The 25330-nt window shown below is 34.7% G+C and overlaps 1 protein-coding gene across 50 annotated transcripts in view; it reads right to left on the reverse strand.

Annotated features, from left to right (window-relative positions):
• The window catches only part of ADGRL3 (adhesion G protein-coupled receptor L3), an 850050-nt gene that overhangs the window by 692959 nt on the left and 131761 nt on the right, over positions 1 to 25330 (reverse strand). For 3 of the 50 annotated variants that reach the window (XM_078367158.1, XM_078367150.1, XM_035294577.3), the window contains exon 2: positions 18704 to 18773. The exons of the other annotated variants lie outside the window; for them this stretch is intronic. The gene's annotated coding sequence lies outside the window, so the exon portion shown is untranslated. The remainder of the gene's footprint in view (positions 1 to 18703; positions 18774 to 25330) is intronic. 50 annotated transcript variants of the gene reach the window in all.

Consider the following 25330-nt stretch of genomic DNA (forward strand, 5'->3'; position numbering starts at 1 on the left):
CCAGATGGATTAAAGACTTAAACATAAGACCTGGCACCATAAAAACCCTAGAAGGAAATCTAGGCAAAACTATCCAGGACATAGGAGTAGGCAAGGACTTCATGAACAAAACACCAAAAGCATTGGCAACAAAAGCCAAAATAGACAAATGGGACCTAATCAAACTCCACAGCTTCTGCATGGCAAAAGAAACAGTCACTAGAGTGAATCGGCAACCAACAGAATGGGAAAAAATTTTTGCAGTTTACCCATCTGACAAAGGGCTGATATCCAGAATTTACAAAGAACTCAAACAGATTTACAAGAAAAAAACAAACAAGCCCATTCAAAAGTGGGCAAAGGATATGAACCGACACTTTACGAAAGAAGACATATATGAGGCCAACAGTCACATGAAAAAATGCTCATCATCACTGGTCATCGGAGAGATGCAAACCAAAACCACATTGAGATACCATCTCACGCCAGTTAGAATGGCGATCATTAAAAAATCTGGAGACAACAGATGCTGGAGAGGATGTGGAGAAAAAGGAACACTTTTACACTGTTGGTGGGAGTGTAAATTAGTGCAACCATTGTGGAAGACAGTGTGGCAATTCCTCAAGGCCTTAGAAATAGAAATTCCATTTGACCCAGCAATCCCATTACTGGGTATATACCCAAAGGACTATAAATCATTCTACTATAAGGACACATGCACACGAGTGTTTATTGCAGCACTGTTTACAATAGCAAAGTCCTGGAATCAACCCAAATGCCCATTGATGATAGACTGGATTGGGAAAATATGGCACATATACACCATGGAATATTATGCAGCAATCAGAAATGATGAGTTCGTGTCGTTTGTAGGGACATGGATGAACCTGGAGAACATCATTCTCAGCAAACTGACACAAGAACAGAAAATGAAACACCGCATATTCTCACTCATAGGCGGGTGATGAAAAATGAGAACACATGGACACAGAGAGGGGAGTACCAAACACTGGGGTCTATTGGGGGAAAAGGGGAGGGCCAGTGGGAGGGGGAGTGGGGGAGGGATAGTCTGGGTAGAAATGCCAAATGTGGGTGAAGGGGTGAAAGCAAACAGAACACGCTGCCATGTGTGTACCTATGCAACTGTATTGCATGCTCTGCACATGTACCCCCAAACCTAAAATGCAATAAAAAAAGAAAAATAAAAAAAGAAAGATAGGTAAACAGGTTTCCATATTTTGATATTCTCCATCACCTGAGAATTTAGAAAATGCTTTTAGACCAAGAACAATAGTTGTACTTACAGATAGTAGGAGTCACCTATCTCCGTGAAGTGAATAATGCATTACTGTTAAGTACTGAGACATTACCAAAAAGATGAACTATAGATACATATAACATATATTCTGAGAATAAGATATATTACCTTTGAGAGAAAGGTGTTTCAGAAGAGGCTTAAAGTAAAATTGACACAAGAATATTAATAAAAATCAGTCACAATAATATAATATGATCAGATGTTAGAGCTGTTAAAATATTTTGTTTTACTTGACCCTGACAACATTTCTACACAGCAAATAGAATAGATCTAATTTTGTCAAATTTTAAGATGAGAACATTGAACCCTAGTTAAATGTCTTGTGTAACATCACCCACCATATAGTTAAGGAACTGACCCTAGAATAAGAGGTCTCTGCTCCTATTTTCATCAAATAAACCTAGTCTTTGTATTGTTACTTTTAAGGACTTCAGTGAAGGACCAAGGACAAATTGTTCTCATCCATTGACCATAAATATTCCAATCAATTCAGACTGTGACTAAAGGAAAGTTGAAACCAGATACTGGCCTGCTATAGCAAGTATAAACTAAAACGAGAAAAAAAGGCCACAAAACTATACCACTGTTCAAACTAAGGCAGAATAAAGACCCAAGGTGAACACTAGAAGCTTTTTAAAGACTTGGCAAGGTCATGCTGATAAATTGAAATGGATACAACTTGGAACTACTAATAAATCATGCTAATTTCTTCAGAACCCACTGTCCTGGCCTCTCTGAACCCAGAGGTAATGGGCAGATTATTCACATTCCTGATTAATAATTTTGAAAATTTTATGTATCTTACAATAGGTTACTGAGTTGGAGTTCAATGTCTGTATTTTATTTGGGTCACTAAAGCACACATGCATACACACACACACACACACACACAAAGTCTTACCTATGAGTAATAAAGGACTTTATATGAAGTATAAAATATATGCTGCTATGATCATACACCATTTCCGAACTAAACAACCTCAGCCATTAACATTTCTTCTCATTTTTAACCTTTATTTCATTCCTGTCATTATTTGTATTGCCTTAACATATTTTTTAAACAATTTATATATGTGGATGTCTGTTGTGTAATGTACTGTTGTTTATGGATAACTCTTATGTATTTGAAATGAACTGTCTTATAGAAGCAATATGGTTTATTGATTAATAACATGAATAGCATAACTAGATTGCAAAGGATCGCTTCCCTGATCTTTCAATGATTAGTCATGAGAACTAGGACAAGCCATTTAATTTATCTGTATCTGTCTGTTACTCTATAAAATAGGATTATACTATTACCTATTTAATTGAGGTGTTGTGAAGATTAAAAGAGTTTATACAACAAGTCAATCAATCAGATAATACATGGCACATAGTAGGCAATCAGTAAAAGTTTGGTATTAGAATTATTATTTATAGATGATGTTTTCCTGAAAGGAGAGAAGTAAATACAAAGCACTGCTAGCTATAGGGTACACATAGAAAAATGAAAATGAAAGTCTTGAACTTTCAAATTAAATCCATCTGTGATATCAGAAAGAAGGGAAACTATATGGTCAATTTTGTTACTTAATTCAAATTTTAAAAGTGGAGATAAAAGTTTAAAGCACATATTTATGCCCATTATCTACATATAAAAATTGCTAAAGTTTTTCCCTATTTGCTTCATTTGTATGGGGGTGAGTAGAAGCTGAAATATTTTAAAATAAATTACACTTAGGACTGGTACAACAACTCACGCCTGTAATCCCAGCTATTTGGAAGGCCAAGCCAGGAGGATTACTTGAGCCCAGGAGTTCGGGACTGGCCTGGGCAATATAGTGAGACCTTATTTCTACAAAACAAAATAGAAAAAATTGGAAAAAAAAAACATTATCCAGGTGTGGTGTGGCATGTCTATAGGTCCCAGCTACAAGGGATACCTATTAAGATACCTCTCTTAGACAAAACAGATAACAGACTAATAGCCTTTTTACACATCTGTATTTTTAAATCCACATCTGTACAAATCTCTAAATAACTAAATGAGCTTTTAAAATATGTATTCCATGGAAACAACTGTTAACATAAAACTAAAATGTCTTAAAAAATAGAAAGAGTATAAAATGTATGTGTGTTTATATGTTTATAAAATGCATATATTCACAATAAAGTGAATACTGTGATAAAACACACACTATATACATATGTACACACACATAAATATATGTATACCTACATATTTATATGTAAAAATACGGACTTATTTATTTACTTATTTAAAATAGCACACAATTAAAGGACAATATAAACCACCTGGATCACTTTGCTGAGGGCAACAGCAAACTCCTCCTTCTGGGAGGTTCTTGGGCATGTATCTATAAGATACGGTAACTGAGCCAAAAATAATCCTTTCATAGAATTTTCAAATATGGGGCCAAATAGATGTGAAGACTAAGCTCCTTTCTATTCATACTGACCTGCAAGTTTGGATATTAGCAGGCTTGGAATATTTTCAATTCATATCTATCACTCTAATCATTAGATGTATTAGGTTGGTGCAAAAGTAATTGTGGTTGTTGCCGCTGAAAGTAATGGAAAAGCTGCAATTACACTTGCACGAACCTACTACAAAAGTAGTATATGCATGACTCAAAGACATTGCAGATTAGGTTCCAGACCACCACAATCGAGTGAATGTTGTGATAACGTAAGTCACAAATATTTTTGGTTTCATAGTACATATAAAAGTTACGTTTTAGCTCACATCTGTAATCCCAGCATTTTGGGAAGCTGAGGGAGGTGGATCAGCTGAGGTCAGGAGTTCACCTGGCCAACATGGTGAAACCCCATCTCTATTAAAAATATAAAAATTATCAGGGGTGGTGGTGCATGCCTGTAATCTTGGATACTAGGGAGGCTGAGGCAGGAGAATCACTTGAAACTGGGAGATGAGGTTGCAGTGAGCTGAGATCACACCACTGCACTCCAGCTTGTGTGAAAGAATGAGATTCCATCTCAAAACAAAAAAGAAAGAAAGAAAGAAAAAGGTTATGCTTACTGTAGTCTATTAAGTGCACAATAGCATTATTTCTGGAAAAAAATTACATAATTTAAAAACAGATTCTAAAAGTGCTAACACTTCTGAGTTTATTGCTTAAAAATATGCTAACAATAATCTGGGCCTTTAGCAAGTTATAACCTTTTGGCTGGTGGAGATTGTAGCAAATCAGTAACATCTTCAGTCTCCATTAGTCATTCCAATTCTCTTGCTATTGCTACTCCATTTGCAGCTACTTCCTCCACTGCAGTCTTGCCTCCCTCAAAGTCATCCATGAGGGTTGGAATCAATTTCTTCCAAATTCCTATTAATGCTAACATTTTTACTTTCCCCTAAGAATCCAAAATTTTCCTAGTGGCATCTAGAATAGTAAATCCTTTCTAAAAGGTTGTCAATTTGCTTTGCCTGAGTCCATCAGAGGAATTACTTTCTGTGGCAGCTATAGCCTTACAAATTTTATTTCTTAAATAATTACACTTGGAAATTGAAATTACTGCACTTCAATTGACCCATGGGCTGCAGAATGGATGTTGCATTAGCAAGCATATGAAAACAACATGAATCTTCTTGCACACCTCCATCAGAGCTCTTGGGTGACCGGGTGCAATGTCAGTATTTCAAAACGATTTTTTTTTTCCTGAGCAGTAGGTCTCAACAGTGGGCTGAAAATATTCAGTAAATCATGCTGCCAACAGATACACTGTCATCCAAGCTTTGTTATTCCATTTATAAAGCACAGGTAGAGTAGCATAATTCCTAAAGACCCTAGAATGTTGGGAGTGATAAGTGAGGACTGGCTCAACTTAAAGACACTAGCTGCATTAGCCCCAATAAGAAAGTAAGCTTGTCCCTTAAGCTTTGAAGCCAGGCACTAAAACTTCCTCTCAAACTATGAAAGTCTTAGATGGCATCTTCTTCCAATAGCAGGCTGTGGTGTACATTGAAAAATATATTGTTTTCTGTAGCCACCTTCATCGATAATCTATGCTAGATCTCCTGGATAACTTCCTATAGCTTCTACACGAGAACTTGCTACTTCACCTTGTACTTTTATGTAATGGAGATGGCTTCTTTCCTTAAACCTCATGAACCAATTGCTGCTAGTTTCAAAGTGTTCTTCTACATCTTCTTCACCTCTCTCAGCTTTCACAGAACTGAACAGAGTAAGGGCCTTTCTCTGGATTAGGCTTTGGCTTAAGGGAATATTGTGGCTGGCTTGATTTACTATCCAGACCACTAAAACTTTCTTCATGTCAGTAATAAGGCTGTTTTCCTTCTTATCATTCATGTGTCCACTAGAGTAGTACTTTTAATTTCTGTCAAGAACTTTTTCTTTGAATTCAAAAGTTGGCTAACTGAGACAAAAGGCCTAGCTTTCAGCCTATCTCACCTTTGATACGCCTTCCTCACTAATCTTAATCATTTCTAGCTTTTGATTTCAAGTGAGGTGCAACTCTTCCTTTCACTTCAATGCTTAGAGATCATTGTAGGTTATTAATTGGTGTAATTTCAAACTGTTATGTTTCAGGGTACAGAGCAGGAGAAAAGACAGATGCCATAACACAGCCAGCTTGAGGAGTAACCAGGACATGCATAAATTTATCGAATAAGTTCACTGCTGTGTTTTCTGGGCACAGTTCATCATGCCCCAAAGCAATAACAGTAGTAACATTAAAGATGACTGATCACAGATCACTCTAATAGATATAATGATTTTAAAGTTTGAAATACTGTAGGAAGTACCAAAATGTGACATAGGGACATAAAGTGTATACCTGCCACTGAAAAAAAATGGCACCAAGAGACTTGCTTGGCACAAAAAAGATTTGTTCAATGCAGGGTTGTCTCAAATCTTCAATTTGTAAAAATCCTAGTATCTATGAAATGCGAAAAAGTGATGTACAATAAAGTAGGGTATGTCTCTAATTCGGAATAACATAAAGAGCACTGTATAAAGAGCTCTTAAATTTACACTCCTTGCCAGGCATTCTGGCTCACACCTGTGATCCCAGAAGTCTTGGAGGCCAAGGTGGGCAGATGACCTGAGGTAGGGAATTTGAGACTAACATGGAGAAACCCATCTCTACTAAAATACAAAATTAGCAGGGCATGGTGGCACATTTCTGTAATCCCAGCTACTTGGGAGATTCAAACAGGAGAATTGCTTGAACCTGGGAGGAGGAGGTTGTGGTGAGCTGAGATTGTGCCATTGCACACCAGCCTGGGCATCAAGAGTGAAACTATGTCTCAAAAAAAGTTCATACTCCTGAGAATACAGTTTTTATCAAGGTCTACATTTCACCCAGACAAGAAAAGAAAAATAAAATCTCCATCAGAATGTTTTTGGGAGGCATATATTTTCATAAAAGTTACACTCTCTATTTCATAATTATTCCTCTGTACAGAATTCAGAGTCCAAAATGGACAAGAATGTCTGTACTATATTTACTTAAAGTCTTACATACATGGATTTATGATCAAGGATATCAGTACTGCAAATTATTTTATCTATACCAGCAACATGTTTGAACTTGTTTCCCTGCTTTCAATCTGCATTATCGTCTAAATCACCTAGTCCTTAGTAAATATTCAATATATATTTAGGAAATTAATAAACTTTCAAGTAATGAAATATATCACTGGCCAGATGATAACCTCAGATAGTGTTCTTGTTTTGAGTGATTATTCAGTGAGTATTTGTAGAATAAATACAAGAATTAATGTGTGTTTATATATTCAGTGGCTAACTCAAAAACAAGTAAGAACAAGGTATGAGCATACCATTCATGAAATATGCATTCATTTAACAAATATTTACTATGGGCGAGGCAAAATTTTAGGAGTCAGGGGTAAATATCAAGGAGAAGGCAGCTTTATAGACCCCACGGTTTAATGGAAAATAATAACATCTAACAGTTACTGACTGCTTACTTTATGTAAAGGTGCCAGTATTTATTGAGCATTATTTTATTTAATCTTCACTACAATCTACAATCCAGGTACGAATAGGATGCTATTTAACAGGCAGTAAAGGAGGCAAGCATCTATAGTCTCATATGCAACAGTGCAACCAGGAGTTTGGACTTGATCAAAGTTTATAAAGGGATTCTGTTTTAAACTATGGTGAGCTTTATGCAGGGAATCATGGTGCAGCACCTTAGGAAAAAGAGATTTATTGCTAAATTAACCATGGGTTATTGATGAGCTGTTATATTTTGTAAAATCATTCACAAAAATAATGACCAAATAATTGCCTTTAAAGTAAAAAACATATAATGGTTCTCAGTAGAATGAAAATATTTAAAAATTACTATTATCTGCTATTCAGAGAACACTTTTTAAATGCTGAAAACTATGAACGAAATAAATCCACATATCAGTGGAACACATCTCTGAACACCAAAACAAAAGTCTAGGTATCATGAAATTTTGCTATTTCATAAGATTCAAAATGTTCTGTTATTTTTAAAACTAGTCCTGACAGTTTTATACACGTTAACTAGTAACTTATCATAAAACGTTATTTGCTTCTTCACTAATAACTGGTTCTTAACTGTTAGGAGTCAGATAAACATTTTAAGGCAGTTAAATTAAATTTATTTATCTTAAATAATTACCCACCATCCCCTTAACTGCTATATTCAAACTTCTGAAAATATACCGAAAAACTCAGTTAAAATAATAGTTTTAACTTTTTAGGTCCAAGTCCAGAATTCTTTACTTCACTTGTATTATTTCTTTGGCACGACTTCATATTTCCACATTCCTCAAGACAGATTTAACTAACTATTGCAGCAAAAGACAAAGAAATAATTTATTTAAAATATTAACCACTGAATATTAAAAGGCAGATTTATCAGATTGCCAGGTCTTCCAGTTTATGAAACAATGTCTAATAAAATGGTATAGTCATGATTTACTAAGTTATTTGAATACATTATCATATCAACCATATTTTATACCTTTGACTAGTCCTCTTCTCACATTCAGGCTTGCTGTATTGCAGAAATTTATTTTCACCAATTAAATAACTTTAATTCTGTCTTATAAAAATGTAATTTGAGAATTATGCTTCCACCTTCCAAAGAATTTAAGTTTGGTTAATGTATGTTAAGATTATACATTTTTTCTGACACTACTATCAGGATACTCATTTTAATATGCCATGTTGTTTTCCACAACTCTGCTTCGCAATAATAAAGAACATTTATTACATGATCTCATTGAAGTATTCAGGGAAGAATAATTACAGAATGTTAAAAAGGCAACTGTAATTTTTTTCTTAAATAAAGAGAAATATTAACAAATGTCTCAATACACATTCAAAAATTATCCTGCTGATTATTTCAATGTATGTGCCTTAAGCATAATCAAAATAATGCATCAACTACAAAGAAAATAATCATATTATGATCATGTTGATTAAAACATTTTTATGTGAACATAAGAATAAAGAGATTCTGTCTCTGGGTTTGGGGGTTTGACTTAATACAGTTTCTTCCTTTTGGTAATCTGTGTTTTATTTTTTCAAATAATATTGTTTATCTCATAAGTTCGGAAAAGTGCTAAAATTATCCAAGGGTACTCTCTGGTTTTAGATGATGAGGAAACATTAACAAGTCACCTTGTCTGCCTTTAATAAATGGTGAAAAAGAAATGATTCATTAAGGGTGGAATAATTCACTAAGAGAGTCTGTTTTAAGAAATGAGAAGAAAAAGTGTGAATATAGTCTTTTTAGTTTCAGAAAGAATAAAGATCGACATTTTCTAATAATATTTCTAACAATAATCTCAAGATGACCTTTTATTTTACTGTGGTAAGATAAATGCAAATTCTTCAAATATAAAATGTACAAAATATGAGTAAATGAAAAAGATACCAAGGATCATACTGGTTAATCCTTCTCTTTTGACTCTGGTTTTCAGCACAGTACAAGACTTCAGCATTTTTTTCTCACAGAAAATATAAGATTTTCTAGGGTCCAGCTTTACAAAAAGCAAAACCCTGTGATAGATCCTTTCATTTCAACTGAGTCATTACTTTCCAGAGACTTTAAATATGAGGTCAGGGGGAGGTTAACATAGGCATACATTGCATTTGCTTTCTTCAGTTTGGTGAATTTAGCCATCATACTGTAGGAATATAGTTCAAAACATCCTTCTAAGTAGTCATGAGTCACGTACTGAATACTAGAATGGTAAGTTAAAAACACAGTGTGCTCTATCATATCCATAATGCATCGAATGATACCTGCTGCCCCGAAAGAGCTAATGCACCTTCCTATGACCCTAGGAACTGACTTAGTCTCTGGGGGGAATCAAATTAATATGCCTCTCCACTAAGTAGCAGGAAAAAAAAAAATAACTATGCCTCTTTTTTTTTTTTTTTCCTAATGCCAGAAATTTTCTTTTTGGTATAATAAAAGGCACATAAAAGGTTTAAAACAATTATCTTTGCCAATCTAGGGTAAGTGTCACATTCCAGTGGAGAACACTTAAGGTTCTGAACACACTCAATGTATGTAATTTAAGGTGCTAGGAAAGTCGTTTTAACTCTAACATTCTAGACACTTACAGGAAGTTCTAATAGTGAGAGCACAGAATATGGCATCTGCTAACGTCTATGCAAAGCTATCATGTCCTCTCATGTATTCTCTTCCTTAGGCTAATATTTCTTTTCATGACACAGTTTGGAACTTCACAGTCACAGTTTTTCATAATTAAGACCTCTAAAAATGGTACTAACTTAAAATTCCTTTCTGTCCAACACTAACAATAACTGCATTATTATGGATAGCATTAATTATTAACACAATTTAGATTCACCTTAGCTCTTTTTTTTTTTTTTTTTTTTTTTTTTTGAGACAGGTGCGGCTCTGTGGCCCAAGCTGCAGTCCAGTCGCATAATCATGGCTCACTTCAGCCTCAAACTGCTGGGTTCCTGGGTTAATGTAATCCTCTTGTCTCAGCCTTCAGAGTAGCTGGGATAATAGTCATGTGCCACCATGTTTAGCTATTTTTCTTTTTAATTTTTCTTTTGTGAAGACCACAGTTTCTATTCTTGCCCAGGCAATAATCATAGATCTTTTGTTATTAACATGAGCTTTTTGTTTGACTTACAAAACATTTTCTATAAAACAAAAATCAATTAAGTGAGAACTCAATCAACATCACAACCAATAAAACAAATAATTTTAAGAAATAACAAAATATGTAATTATTTAATCATAACAGTTATCAAAATTAAATAATCTAATTGCTTATTCAGAGTCATTAATTATGTAGAGTTGAAAAATTGCACTATTGAAGCAATCATTTAATCATTGCTAGAAAAATGTCTAAGTACTAATTCATTATTTTTGTTATGCTCTTTGGAAATTATATCCCATATTTAATAAAACCAACATAATTATTTTAAGTTCATAACTAAAAACATTGGCATGGATCTTTAATATACTAACATATTATATTTTTAAAGGTCAAATTTTTAAATATTTTTTAAAAATATATTTAAGACCAGGCACGATGGCTCACGCCTGTAATACCAGCACTTTGCGAGGCCGAGTCAGGTGAATCACTTGAGGTCAGGAGCTCGAGAGCAGCCTGTCCAACATGGTGAAACCCCATCTCTACTAATAAATAAAAAATTATCCACACATGGTCGTAGGCATCTGTAAACCCAGCTACTTCAGAGGCTGAGGCAGGAGAATCGCTTAAACCTGGGAGTAGGAGGTTGCAGTGAGCAGAGATTGTACCACTGAACTCCAGCCTTGGCAACAAAAGGGGATGTCTTAAAAATAAATAATTAAGAAATAAAATTTAAGAGAATGAATCCAGTAAACAAGCAAAAGAGATGTATGCAATCTGTAGAGCTATGATTCACATGTAGTTCACATAGTTAACTTAATTCAGTGATACATCTTTTTATTACTTAATGACCAGGAAATGCACAATTATCATTCTCACCAATCTCACATTGTTTTAACTTGTAAAAGAAACTTCAAAAGAAAAAAACAAAGTCTTATAGCTTTCTTTCTTGACTTTCACGATGCCAGGAAATGCCTAAATTTGAAAATTCTCTTCAAGGGAATAGTAGACAGAAGCAGGACTTTGGCTGACCTTTTAGGGGACATTATTCAAGGATTCATATGCTGCAGAATTACAATTAGTCTCTGACAGTGACTTTTGTTAATCAAGTTTGCATTTCCTTTGAACTTTACAATCCTGTACTTGCGTGCATCTGTTTAACTTGTACTTTACTCAGGCAACCTATCAGAATCACTAAATTATGCAAAGCAACTGTTGGTAATTCTTATATATATGCAGCTGCAAAAAAATGTATCTACTTTTCATTCAAGTGACTTTGAAGGAAGGTCTTAAAGAAATCTTTTTCACTGAGCAATGCCTATAGAATAAGGAATTACTTGCCACACCGCAGTTAATAAATCATAGCAATTGTTTCTCTCTTTCTATCTCACATAGCAGATAAAATACTGCTGATCTGAAGAGAATACTTCTTTTAAAAGGACCACTATCAATGCACTATTTCATTATTATACTTGTGGGTGACATGCTGCATAAATCCATCTCATTGAATTATGGAGATGCTGAAGTATACCTATCACAGACATTCAGAGTAATTAAGCACATTAAGGGAAGTTATAAAATCATGAAATTAAAAATGATAAGTAAATAATACTAAAGATAATCTGGTCCAGTATTTCCCAAAGTGTGTTTAGTTGAACCCAAGTTCTGCAGAAATGAATTTTGCAGGGTGAAAGGCTCCATAGTCAAATAGGTTGAGAAATGCAAGGATAAACAATATTAAATCATTTTTCCCCCTATAGGAATTCACAGAGTCTTTACGATATTATGCACTATGAATTTACAAGAAGAAATAATATGCTGTGTTTGCCAAACTCATTTGACTGTGGAACTTTTTTTTTCATGTAACATCTGGGTCTTGTATCTATTATATTTTAGAATATGATGACCTAGTCCAAACACCACAATTTATTTACAGCCTAGATTAAAGAAGTGACTTGCCACACGTTATACAGCTAGTAAGCATGAGAGAGGACCAGAGCCTGAACTGGCCAGATTCCTTCCAACATGTCGCTTTTGACACAGAGGAAGGCATCTTGCCCGGCTGGTGTGATTGAGGGATGAAAAGCAAGGTTTCTGAGAGTACTTGCAAGACTGTAAGAAAAAGGATGACCCAGGAACCAAACACGGGCAAGGAAGAAAATCATTGTATTGACAATATGAAGATGTCTGAGAAAGCAAGTTAAAAGAATAGGCATCTGATGGCAGAAAGTGCTGATTTTTGTGGTTTTGAAAATTAAAATATCTGGTGATAACGAGATTTATAATTGATATGGTTTGGTTGTGTTCCCACCCAAATCTCATCTTGAATTGTAGCTTGCATACTTCCCGCATGTTGTGGAAGGGACCTGGTGGGAGATAATTGAATCATGAGGGCAGTTTCCCCGTACTGTACTGGTAAGTGAACAAGTCTCATGAGATCTGATGGTTTTATAAGGGGTTTTCCCTCTCGCTTGGCTCTCATTTTTCTCTCTTTGTTGGCTGCCATGAAAGATGTCCCCTTCCTCTTCCTTCATCTTCTCCCATGATTGTGAGGTCTCCCAGCCATATGGAACTGTGAGTCAATTAAATCTCTTTCCTTTATAAATTACCCATCTCAGATATGTCCTTATTAGCAGCGTGAGAACAGACTAACACAGGAATAATCATGGCAGAGGGGCGAAGCTACCAGAGATGGTTAAGCAAAAGAACTGAAATGCGTTAAAATTATAGCTGTTTGAAAACAAGGTTAAGGGTTTGATGAAACAAAAGCTATGAGATGGGTGCTAGAATGTTTCTGAATGAAGAAAATGACAAGAAAATCAGTCACACTGGAAATAAATGGGAAAGAAAGTGGGAGATCCAGATGACAAGAGTCTCAAAAGAGCATGGCTTGTCACAAAAAGAAGAGAAATATGAAAGAGGTAATGGCAACCAAAGAAGGTACTGACCCCCTTTTCCCATCCTTAGGCATGAGGAGTGTGGGAGGCATGAATGCAGAAATATGGTCTCCTTTAGATATCACCCAGAAATAGACAACGTATAAAAGAATTTTATCCGTATGGCATTTCTCTAGAGAAAGAGCCTGAAGTAGTCATTGTCACTACCAAATATTTACATAATATAGTAGTTTATTATTAGTTATCCCCACAATGCTTATTAACTATAAAGTAAATAACTGTTCATGAACTGTTTAATAATTTTGGTCAACAGGCAGACTCCAGAGGTTTAGCCAAGTTGTAACTTTTAGCCAAAACTGAAGAAATGCCTATACACAGAAGAAATAATACTCTGGGACTTAAAGGAGTTAAATGGATTGCTGGCCTCCAGGAATCATAAAAATCCCTCAGCAGCAGCAAGGGAAAGCTGAAATACTGGCTAAAAGTAAACGTATCAAAAGATCAATAGTGTTTACTTTTAGGTAGTAAGATTATACAGCTTTTCTCTTTATTCTTTAACACTCATATAATTATAAAATTTCTACAATGAATATACATTATTTTATAATCAGAAAAAAGTGCTTATCTGAAAATATAAAGCTCCTGTCTTTAAATACCATAGATAAGAAAGAACACTTACATTTTAGAGTATTCTGTCAATATTTAACAAAATGTTAATTACAAATTTTATAATTTCCCTTGCATCCCACTTTTACTAATATATTCTCCCCAAAAATGAGTGCATCAAAAAGTATGCCCATGAGGTCGGCTGCAGCTATGTTAAAAGTATGAAAAAGTTGCAAACCATGCTAAATTACCAGAATAAGAGACTGAATAACTACATTGTGGGTCTTGCATATGGAGACCATTATGGGACTGACGAAAGAATGAACTAAATATACACTAACAGAAGAAGATATGTAAGATAAATTTTGAAATAACAAAAATATTTAAGAGAACATTCTGTATACCAACTGTATTTCTATTTTAAAATGAATGAATATCTTATGCATTATATGTCCATAGAATAAACATGTGTGCATATAAAGTATATATATATATATATATATTACATGTATGATGTCCCATATACAATTCTGTACATATGGGAAAACATCTAGAAAAATATATAATAAATCACTTATAGCATTTGCTGTGGGCAATGATGTTAAGGGTCGAGGTTCATACTTTTTATTTTACATACTTCTGTACTCTGATATTTTTATAAAAATTCATCAATTACTTTTACAATAATACACTAATAAAGTTTACTCAAAGAAAAATATTAACTAATATCCTCACACTAGCAAATCTCCCCACAAGCAAGTTTTGAAAATATGAAATATGGCTATTCCTCAAAATTTATTGATTCCAATAGATTATACATATAACAAAATGGGTTTGAAATAAAACAGGAACCAAAACTCTACATACAACTTATTCAGAACACAAGAAGAAAAATGAGGGATATATAGATATATATGACACTCATGTAATCCATCAAACAAACATAGTTAAAAATTCATTGGTTCTTGATATATCAGTATTTATTATAACTGTTGTTTCTCAACACTAGTAAAAACAGCTTTAAAATAGGCTTTAAAGGAAAAGTATGTGCAGAAATCTCCCAGATGAGCAGTGATATTCCACATAGCATAAGATAAACAGCATAAGAGAAATAGACTGGTATAAATTATATTTAGTTTTAAGCTGGACAATAGCAACACTTCACTCAAGACCCACAATAGCCTATTAAAGTCTACCTAACAAAGATATATCCTAATGACAGACTCATTCATTCCACTTTTATTTAGCATTTAGTATGTATGTGAGATTATACTGGAACTTGAAAAATTCACAGAATAAAAAGAGTATGAGAATGCCTACCCCACTGACCCCATGCTCCCGAAGTGAGATAAGTTATAAATCCTGAATTTATAATAGAGAAAAGCATGGAAGATGTGGAAGCAAAGAGAAAAAGAGAATGAATTCATTGAGAAGCGTGATATTTTGGACTGGGCTTTAAAATGAGGATAATAGAACTGGTAAGGCCATCCTCTAGTAAGCAGCAAACAGTCAGATGTGGGTAAAGCAGAATATCCAATTTAGTTTGAATCTGAGGGATAATGGCTCTGATGCATGTCCTGTCTAAAATACAAGCCTAATCACCACATCACAGCTGCCAAAATAAAGTGCTGCATCCTCAGATGGAGTACTTTTGAAGTGCAGAATAAGCACAGATACCCTACCCAACTTCATACTCTTTACACAGAAGCCAGGGCCAGTTAAAAAGGATTTATCCTAGACAGGGATCCCAATCATGTTGCTCTTCAGGTTTTTGACCAAACTGACTGCTTCTCTCTGCCTGAGGAGTTACTGCCAGAGCATATCCGCTAAAAATACGCCAGCTGGCAACAGACTGGCTCCAAAACACCTGAGCTTCACAAACTCAAGGACCAAGAAACCCAAGAGTGTCCCCTTGGGCTCCATCACCATGTAGAACTACAGCCAAACTACAGAGCCATCCTTGACAATTTATATTTACACACAAAGGGCAAGACAATTTTAGTTACAAGGCTATATAGCTACGCATTGTTACTAGAACACATTCAAAAGAAAATTTTTTAAATTATAGTATGAAAAATAGTTTACATTCTTGCTAATATTTAAAAAACATATGAAGTCTCTTGCATGACATAAATTACTAGCAAATGAGTACTGCTTGATGGCAATGAACTCAACCTCTGTAAATTAATGCATCTTAATTTAATATTCACAAGTACAGTGAGACTAGATGTGTATTCCACCCCTGGATCAAGTAAACCAACGGCAATACCAGTTCGCTCATTATTCTGTACATATTTTCCTCGGTTTCTAAAATGAAGGACGGTGGACCTGAATATTTACTTTAAAAATGTAAGATTTATTTTAGTATAAGATTAACTGCATTGAGTTTAACAATTATCTAAATAAGACAAAACCATGCCGATAAAATCAACAAATCTGCAGATTGTGCTCATTTGACACCCCTGAGCACCTAATTAAACATATAAAGAAATTTTGTATGAGTGAATCATTGTGTTATGGGCTTGTTCATAAATGCTTCCATTAAACCTTAAAATAAACCTATTAGGACAACTCTTATAATCATTTAACAGAAAGTACTGAGAAGTTAAGTATCCTGGTCAAAGACTAGAGAAGACTGAAGTTGGATCAATCACTTCTAAGCCCAGTCTGACTCTATAGTACTTAAATACTCTATTAGTGATCTATGAGGGGAATTTTATAAATCTTCCCCACAGTATCACTATCATCAGTACTCATTAACAAGGACTGTGGGATAGATTAGAATTACTTTCCATGTATAAAACATGTAATGATCATGCGTTAAGTTTACTGAAACATGGAAATGTCATTACTTCACATCTAACATAAAATAGACTATCATAATACTGTTACATTCTCTTGGTTTACTTAAAATTTGTTGAAAAACTGTAATAATGTATATTTATAGTAAATGTTCATTATGATGCTGACTTTCACTTAATATTTATTCAATAGTTTTTGAATGATGAATGGAAACCATATTGGTATATATTGGTATATGGTTCTATCTGTACAATATTTAAATAATCACAAATGTATATAAAAAGAAAGTATACAAAGACTAAATTGTTCTCCTGGATATCCAATTTGTAAATAACGAAATCAGTGAAATCAAATAGTTAAATCAGCTCAGTTTGTGAGCAGAGCCTCAGTCTAAATGATATATTTATAATGCTAGCTGCCACATATACCAACTTTTCTTAGTAGTCCTCAAACAATGGTCTCTGAGCCTTTTGCACAGAAATTAAATGTTTATTTAACATGCAGATCCCTGTGCCACCATAACACTTGCTAAATCAAATCAATCTCCTCTCTCTCTCTCTCTTTCACATACGCATACACACACACCCAGTGAATCATATTCATACTAACTTTTGAGAACCACCTAAAAACACGCATAACAGAAAGATGTTTCTTTGATTCTGTACTGTATTGTCATGAAAGTATTTTATTATTATTATTTTTTTTTAACTGAAGTCACCAAGACTGGAGTGCAGTGGCACAATCTCGGCTCACTGCAACCTCTTCCTCCTGGATTAAATCAATCCTCTCAACTCAGCCTCCTAAATAGCTGGGATTAGAGACCTGCACCTCCATACCTGGCTAGTTTTTGTATTTTTAATAGAGATGGGGCTTCACCATGTTTGCCAGGCTGGTCTTGAACTACCCGCCTCGACTTCCCAAAGTTCTGGAATTACAGATGTGGGCCACCACGCCCAGCCTGTCATGGAAGTCTTCTAAGTACTACCCTGAATGTATTAAAAGTCAATGTTAGAGAGATGATGAAATAATGAGGATTTTTTCACTGACTTTCATGGTCACATATAGGTATATCGGTTAAAAGAAAATACATGTGGGCTGGGCGTGGTAGCTCACGCCTATAATCCCAGCACTTTGGGAGGCCGAGGTGGGTGGATCATGAGGTCAAGACCTCCTGGCACCATCCTGGTCAACATGCTGAAATCCCGTCTCTACTAAAAATACAAAAATTAGCTGGGCATGGTGGCTCACGCCTGTAGTCCCAGCTACTCGGGAGGCTGAGGCGGAAGAATTGCTTGAACCCCAGAGGCGGAGGTTGCGGTGAGCTGAGATCGTGCCATTGCACTCCAGCCTGGGTAACAAAAGCGAAACTCCGTCTCAAAAAAGAAAGAAAGAAAGAAAGAAAAGAAAATCCATGTGAAGCAAAGCACACAGCAACTGCTCAATACATTTTAGGGTGACCATTTAAATGTCAGTTTCTACTGATTTTTTACAAACAGAGTGAACACATCATCTTCATTGGAGTCAAAGATTTCAAGAAAAACTAAACAGGAAAAGAAAACAAGGAAGGTAGTCTCTAGACCTTCACAAAACCTCCGCAAGATCCCTAAGAAAGGCAAGAAATGACCAGAAAGACGAGACACAGTAATTCTCCAGTCTGCTGTCGCATCCCAAGCATGTTGCCTTTCCTCATAACTTACAGCTTTTATTCTAACTCTAAAATTACGGGTGGGAGTGTGGAGGGAAGGCAAATAAATCTTCCGTGCTTAATTTGTAACTGTCACTTTTCTACTGACACTTGTCTGTCATTCAACTGTATTCTCAAAATGACCTCAAGCCCCCACAGACAAGAAGGAATAAACAAAACAGATCAGAAGAGGTATGCACAAAGGGGTCAGGGGCACATTTTCCTTGGAGAAGAGAGTTCAGAGCTAAGAATTCTACAGGACTGCTGTGGACAAAGCAGGAGCTTACCAGGATCAGAGAGGCACTTCTAAAGCGCATGCCAGGAATAATCAATGTGGCCACCTGCCAGGCAAGGAAACTGCAAGAAAACAAAGGGTAATTCATCCATACCTCCACAGGTAGGAAATTAGCCTCAAATGTAGCCCATTTTAGTCTAAGGAACAAATCAGCTGCACCTCCCCACCCCAAACACTGCTTTATGAAAGTATGGAACAGAGTGGTGACTGCATGCATTTTCCTCCCTATTTTAAGAAAATTCCCTCTTCAAAGCTAGTAAAAAATGGGATTGTAAGAAAACTAAGAAATACAAAGAATGCCTTTGTTGCTCAGCACACTGTTTATACCAGATATCATGAAGCTTTGCATTCAAAACCCAATCGTAATAGAGTGCCACAGTAGAATGGGTACAGTGAATGTAACCACCATGAATGTTGGCAGATTATTATACAAAGGGCCGTTATCCCACAGAGAGGGCTGGCAGGTTGACAGAGGACCAACAAACGAATAAACTGAAAGGCATAATGAGACCCATTTCAACCCTCACACCACCCTACCCCTCACACGCTGAGGAAAACAAGCCACCAAACTAACCTGTAACCTCCATGCTCTTGACTTTGCTTTTTAGAGAGGAAAAGCCCAAACACATAGACCTTCTCAAGACAGTACAGTACTCCTCAGAGAATGAAAATTTCACAAAGGAGCAAAGACTTAGCTTCACAGACCTTCCAGGACTGCACGGACTCCTACAACATAGGAAGGTATTTTCAATCCATATGGAGCATGGATAACAACCAAATCATTGCTCAGGTCCAAATCAGTTATGAAATGAAAAAGGAAAACAGCCAGCCACCCCAATCCATTTTCCCACAGAGAATTTTTCTAGAGGTTTCAGGGGAAGCTAATTGGATTTGACTGACAACTTGAAAATAGGGATATGTACAGTTTGTGTAGTCTCCCACTGATCTGAATATAATTTACAGTATTTTTAAAGCAATTTCAGTATTTTGTATCATTCATTTTATATGCAATAAATAAGTACAGATAGAATATATCTAATAGAGTCTTTGTTCTCTATCCAACACCTTTTCTGCATATATAAGACTACCTTGGTTTTCTCATTATCAACATGTTTATAATAAATAAAACTCGAATTATCAATGAAACACATTTTTTTAAATTATGCGATCACAGGTTCGGTGTAAACAGTACTTAAATAAAAACATCTTTTCTCCTACAAGACAATGATACACTGGGCTGCAATATAAAAGTCACTTAAGCGTTTAAAGAAAAGAGTTTATAGATATAAATATTTTTCAAAACCCTGAAATTTAGGAACTAGATGCAGCTCTTTTCACAAAAATACTCCAAATTTGTCTTTCCACTTCACCACATGAATTGTCCTAGAGATACATAAACTGCAGGTACCCTGATATATATTTGAACATTTATTCCTATTTCCTCAAATCATCAGCCAATCTTTGCCCTGACAGCTATGACTGTCAAATCTCTTCCTTTTGTGCTGCCTAAATTGCTCTAAGTAAAAAAGAAACTGACATTCTACTCCTAAAAAATGAAGCTTTTGACATTTCAGGATGTTAATAGATGGATAAACTGTATAACAGGAACATCAGTCCTGAAAGAGAATTTGACCTGAATAGCCACGCACTGCACTCATGCATTTATAATTGTGCTAGCAAATGAATGAGAAAAGATGAAGTGGAACCATTTTTCAAGAGGCATGCTGTGATTTCTCATTACAGGGATAATCTTAAACAGTAATGATATTTCTTTAAAAACTGAATAATCTTAAGAGTAAAACAGAATGAAAAGAAATCTATGCTTTAAATCCAGGCTTTCTAGGTATCCTCGATGTAAGTAATACAATCACATTCTCATAACCCCAGAAATAAATTCTCCTTAAAAATGAGGATGGTTTAAATTTCTTTTCTTCAAACAACAACAACAACAACAACAAACCCAGAAAACTAGCTATTCACCGGACATTTTATTAGTTTCTAATAAACCAGTTCTATTATTTTAAGCAACCTCTTCCAAGAAAAAGTAGAAATCATTCTGCTTCTTTGTAGATAAAAACAATTCATTTGTAAGTGAGTTTTTAAAAGATTTATGAATTCATTTCATATGGGTTATAGTTATTATTTTGTTTCAAGAGGAAGCAGATATTTTACCTTCAACATACACTTTGGTAAAATTTTATTCAATGTCATGGTAGGATACAACTGAAGACTAGATATTATCCCCATTTAACCTATTAGGATGACAGATCTCTTCCTAAATCCAATTTGATGAATAGAAAAATCCCACCAAAGCTGTCTCACATATATAACTCAATTGAATTTGAAAAAGATGTATTTTATAGTCCTGCCTAGTTAAGTCTTTTAAAAAATATATATTATATCATTTTTTTCAGGTTTTGTGTTCCTAACCCAAAAAAGATGTTAACATCATAAAACCCAATTGGAAACATACCTGCAGACGTTTTCCAGCATTCTAAAGTATGGCTAGAGAAATCTTACTTTGAAGACACATTTTCTATACCTGTAAGAACTGATCAGAGTTCATATCAGAAAAGGAAGTTTTCCCCAGACAACACTTAGCCATGGTTTCCTTTTGATAGTCATCACTCTGGATCCTTCTTTACATTTAAAATACTTCCTATCATTTTCATTTCCTGTTAAATATACCCTTTAAACTTTGCTAAAAGTAACTAATATCTCTCCACCACAACACAGAATTGGAGTTTCTTTATAGGGTTCACCAGATGGAGGGGAGCAATTTACAAAAAGTTCCCAGGGTAGATCCTCATATCAAATACCCTAGTAAATCTTTTCTAACGAGGAAAAAATATTATAGTTAATTCATACTATGAAAAACATTTTTAAAAAAATGTTTAGCTGGGCATGGTGGCTCATGCCTATATTCGCAGCACGCTGGAAGGCCGAGGTGGGGGGATCACATGAGGCCAGGAGTTCGAGATCAGCCTGGCCAACATGGCAAAACCCCGTCTTTACTAAAAATGCAAAAAGTAACCAAGCGTAGTGGTACACATCTGTAATCTCAGCTATTCGGAGGCACCAAGGCATGGACTTGCTTGGACTGGGGAGGCAGAGGTTGCAGTGAGCCAAGATCATATCATTGCACTTCAGCCTGAGCAGCAGAATGAGACTGTCTAAAAAAAAAAAAAAATTGCAGGTAAGGCACAGTGGCTGATGCCTATAATTCTAGCATTTTGGGAAGCCAAGGCAAAAAGATCACTTGAGTCCAGGAGTTTGAAAGCAGCCTGCACAACATAGTGAGACTCCCTCTCTACAAAATAAATAAATAAATAAATTGCTGGACATGGTGGCACATGCCTACATGGCTACAGTAAGCCATGATTGTGCCCTGCATTCCAGCCTGGGCAACAGAGTGAGATTTTGTCAAAAAAAAATGCAAATGAAATTTCATTATATCAATATAAAGGGTGTTTTGGTAATGCTAAGATTAAGAAATGCCATAAAATTAAAAATTTAAATTTGAACAACATATATTTTGTGATTTTTATATGTACACTGAACAACAGAACACTAAATAATACAGAATCCCATTAGTTTATAAAAATTCTAGCGTTCCAATAATGTCCCCCAAGTCATTATGGCTCTTTGTTGTAAAACCTTATATAATATAGCTATTTTGTAATGAAGATATTAGTTTTATCAGCCATGCCAGTAAAATTTACACCGGCATTAAAATCTTCCAATGTATTTTTCATTACTTTACAAAGAGTCCAAAGAAAATAAATTTTTTTCTTTCTTTTTTTATGTTAAGGTTTTTAGCTTACACACCCTGAAGAAAATAAATTTTTAACAAGTATTTTTATGTGCTTACAACTTAAACTCAAAAAAAACCATTTTTATCTGTAGTATATTGGTGGGGAGACAGCTTTTTAAGTTAAGACAGACATACACATATTGCCTCATTTCCCTGAAACAGAGGAAATAAATCTCATCATTATACTTCTCTGTAATGTATACTATTTATCACATGGATGAGAAGTCCACCCGTCAACAGAATACGGATTCTTTCACCATGCTTTCACCATGCCAGCAACCCAATCGTCAGAACCTTCAGAGACAGTAAATTCCTTAACATTGGCCTAACATGTAAGTGGATTTTTTTTCAAGACAGAATATTCAAGCTTGAGATCATGGCTTTATTTTCATTGAGATTTAGTTTATGCACATTTTTTCAATTAAAATTAACTGTACAAGAAGAATACAAGACATGCTATTTAGAAACAGAACCATGAAATACTTTTATTTTCCTCAATCCCATATATAAGTAGATATATTTATTCATGAGCTAAAAGCAAATTCAAATATCTATATGTACACCAAAGAGCACAATGCTAAATAAAACATAATCCTAATTGTTTACAAGAATTCAAAATGTCCAGAGCTCCAATCGTTTCCCCTGAGTCATTATGGCTCTTTGTGGTAAAGCCTTATGAAACACAGCTATTTGATATGAAAGATATTACATAGTATATAATATATATATATATTTGAGTTTGCTAAATATATATTTTCCATTATAATATATATGATATACATGCATACACATATGCTATATATATCATAATAGGAAAGAACACTTCTCTAATTTAAGTGATTTTGTTTTTTGGTCTTTCAACCTCTAACCCTTTACTTACCTGAACTAATCTTGACATTGTCCATTTTGATCACTAGCATTGACCAGAAAATATCCTTATATTTGACAGAAACATTAAAAACTTAATTATCAACAAAACATCAACTCACTTTCCTTATTGTACTAGTATTTTAGAGAAAAATATAAATCATAAGAAAACACATTGAAATTATTATTATTAAAATACTGTTACCAGTGTCAGTCCTGGACTTAGGAGACATATAACCTAAAATTATCATTATGAACTTCACATTACAAAAAATGATCCTCAGTCATTATAAGCCTATATCAAAGAACATATATCATTTTTATTTCATCCTCCTTACAAATAAATGTGCTAAAACATTATTTTAGGACTATTTGTAATAGAACTGAAAATGGAGGTAACTAGTTTACACTTTATAAATTTCAAGCTCCCTTCACTCAGAACATTTAACGATCCAAGAAATCAATTTCTCAGTGATTTCTTATACTTTTGAATATCAAAAAATTGCATTCTTAATAGTAACACAGGCCCACTAAGGCTTTTCTCCTCAGAATTTGGTCAGGACATAGTTTGTTTTCAAGTCAATTTGTGATGGTAGTACAAATTATAAATAGAAGTCACTAATGCATCTCCAAAAGTTCTCTCTTATTCATAGGTATTAATTCTTGTTCCTAACTTTTCTTTCAAGTTATATGTGATTACCTCCTACATTTGACAAAATTAAGTATTTAAAGCAAATAATTTAAATTTTTTTGGAATGATACCTTTGGAGAAAGTAAATTTTAACAAAAAGCTAGCCTTTAAGCCACTTGTCCACTCCTACAGAAGAGTGCCTATAGGCACTTTTCTCATTATTATTATAATTAAAGGGTTTCAAAATTTGTGCTCTTATTTCCTCAAACGTGGATATTTATTAAACTGGCTTACATGATTATGGATGCCAAAAGGTCCCATAATCTGCTGCTTTACGCCAGCTAGAGAACTGTGAAAGCTGCAGATACAGTTTCAGTCTAAACCCAAAGGCCTGAGAACAAGGGGATTTAATGTCTGACAGGAGAAGATGAATGTCCCAAGCTAAAGAGAGATAATTTGCCCTTCCTCTACCTTTTTATTCTATTTGAGTTCTCAACGGAATTGGATCATGCTCACCCACACTGCTGAAAGCAATCTTCTTGACTCAGTCTATCAGTTCAAGTGCTAATCTCTTCTGGAGATATCCTCCCAAACATACCGAGAAATAATGTTTGATCAGCTATCTGTGCATCCCATATCCAAGTCAAGTAAATACATAAAATTAACCATCAATCATATTTGCCAAATAATGCATCTCTCCTTAAAATTTGGAAATAAATAAGAAAACTTTAATCAGTCTTAAATTGTAAGGTCATGTAGGAGTGGAGCAGGCATTTTTCAGCATACGCAGAATGCAAAGATAACTAGGAATCTTACTAAAAAGACAACCAGACAGATACCGAAGAGGAGATAAGCCAAAAGAATGTGCCAAAGTGATTGCCATTTGCTTTCTGATTCCAGGCCCTCAAGTAGGCCCAATTTCATGGCTTAGCCTTAAGTTCTCTGAGGTGTGTCTGTACCCTACTAACACCCCTACTTGCTCATACAACTCGAATCGTTCTTTTCTGACACTAATCTTTGAATAAGACAGTTATTCCACAGCATTGTTTATATTAAACACTCCATATGTCCACCAGCAGAAATCAGTTAAATATCTAAATCCTATGCAATCAAAAAAAGGCAACACAAAAACTGTAGACTGTATTTATTATCTTAGAAAATGGTGATGACATACTGTTGAGTAAAAAACAGTCTACAGAACATCAATTTAGTATATGTGCACAGCACAGAAAGATTTCTGGAAGGATAGAGAAAAATTTAACAAAATTTATTTTTGTGTAACTGTCAGGTGATTTTATTCTTTCTCT

The sequence above is a fragment of the Callithrix jacchus genome, chromosome 3 (genome assembly GCF_049354715.1).
Source record: "Callithrix jacchus isolate 240 chromosome 3, calJac240_pri, whole genome shotgun sequence".
In the NCBI taxonomy this organism is placed as follows: domain Eukaryota; kingdom Metazoa; phylum Chordata; class Mammalia; order Primates; family Cebidae; genus Callithrix; species Callithrix jacchus.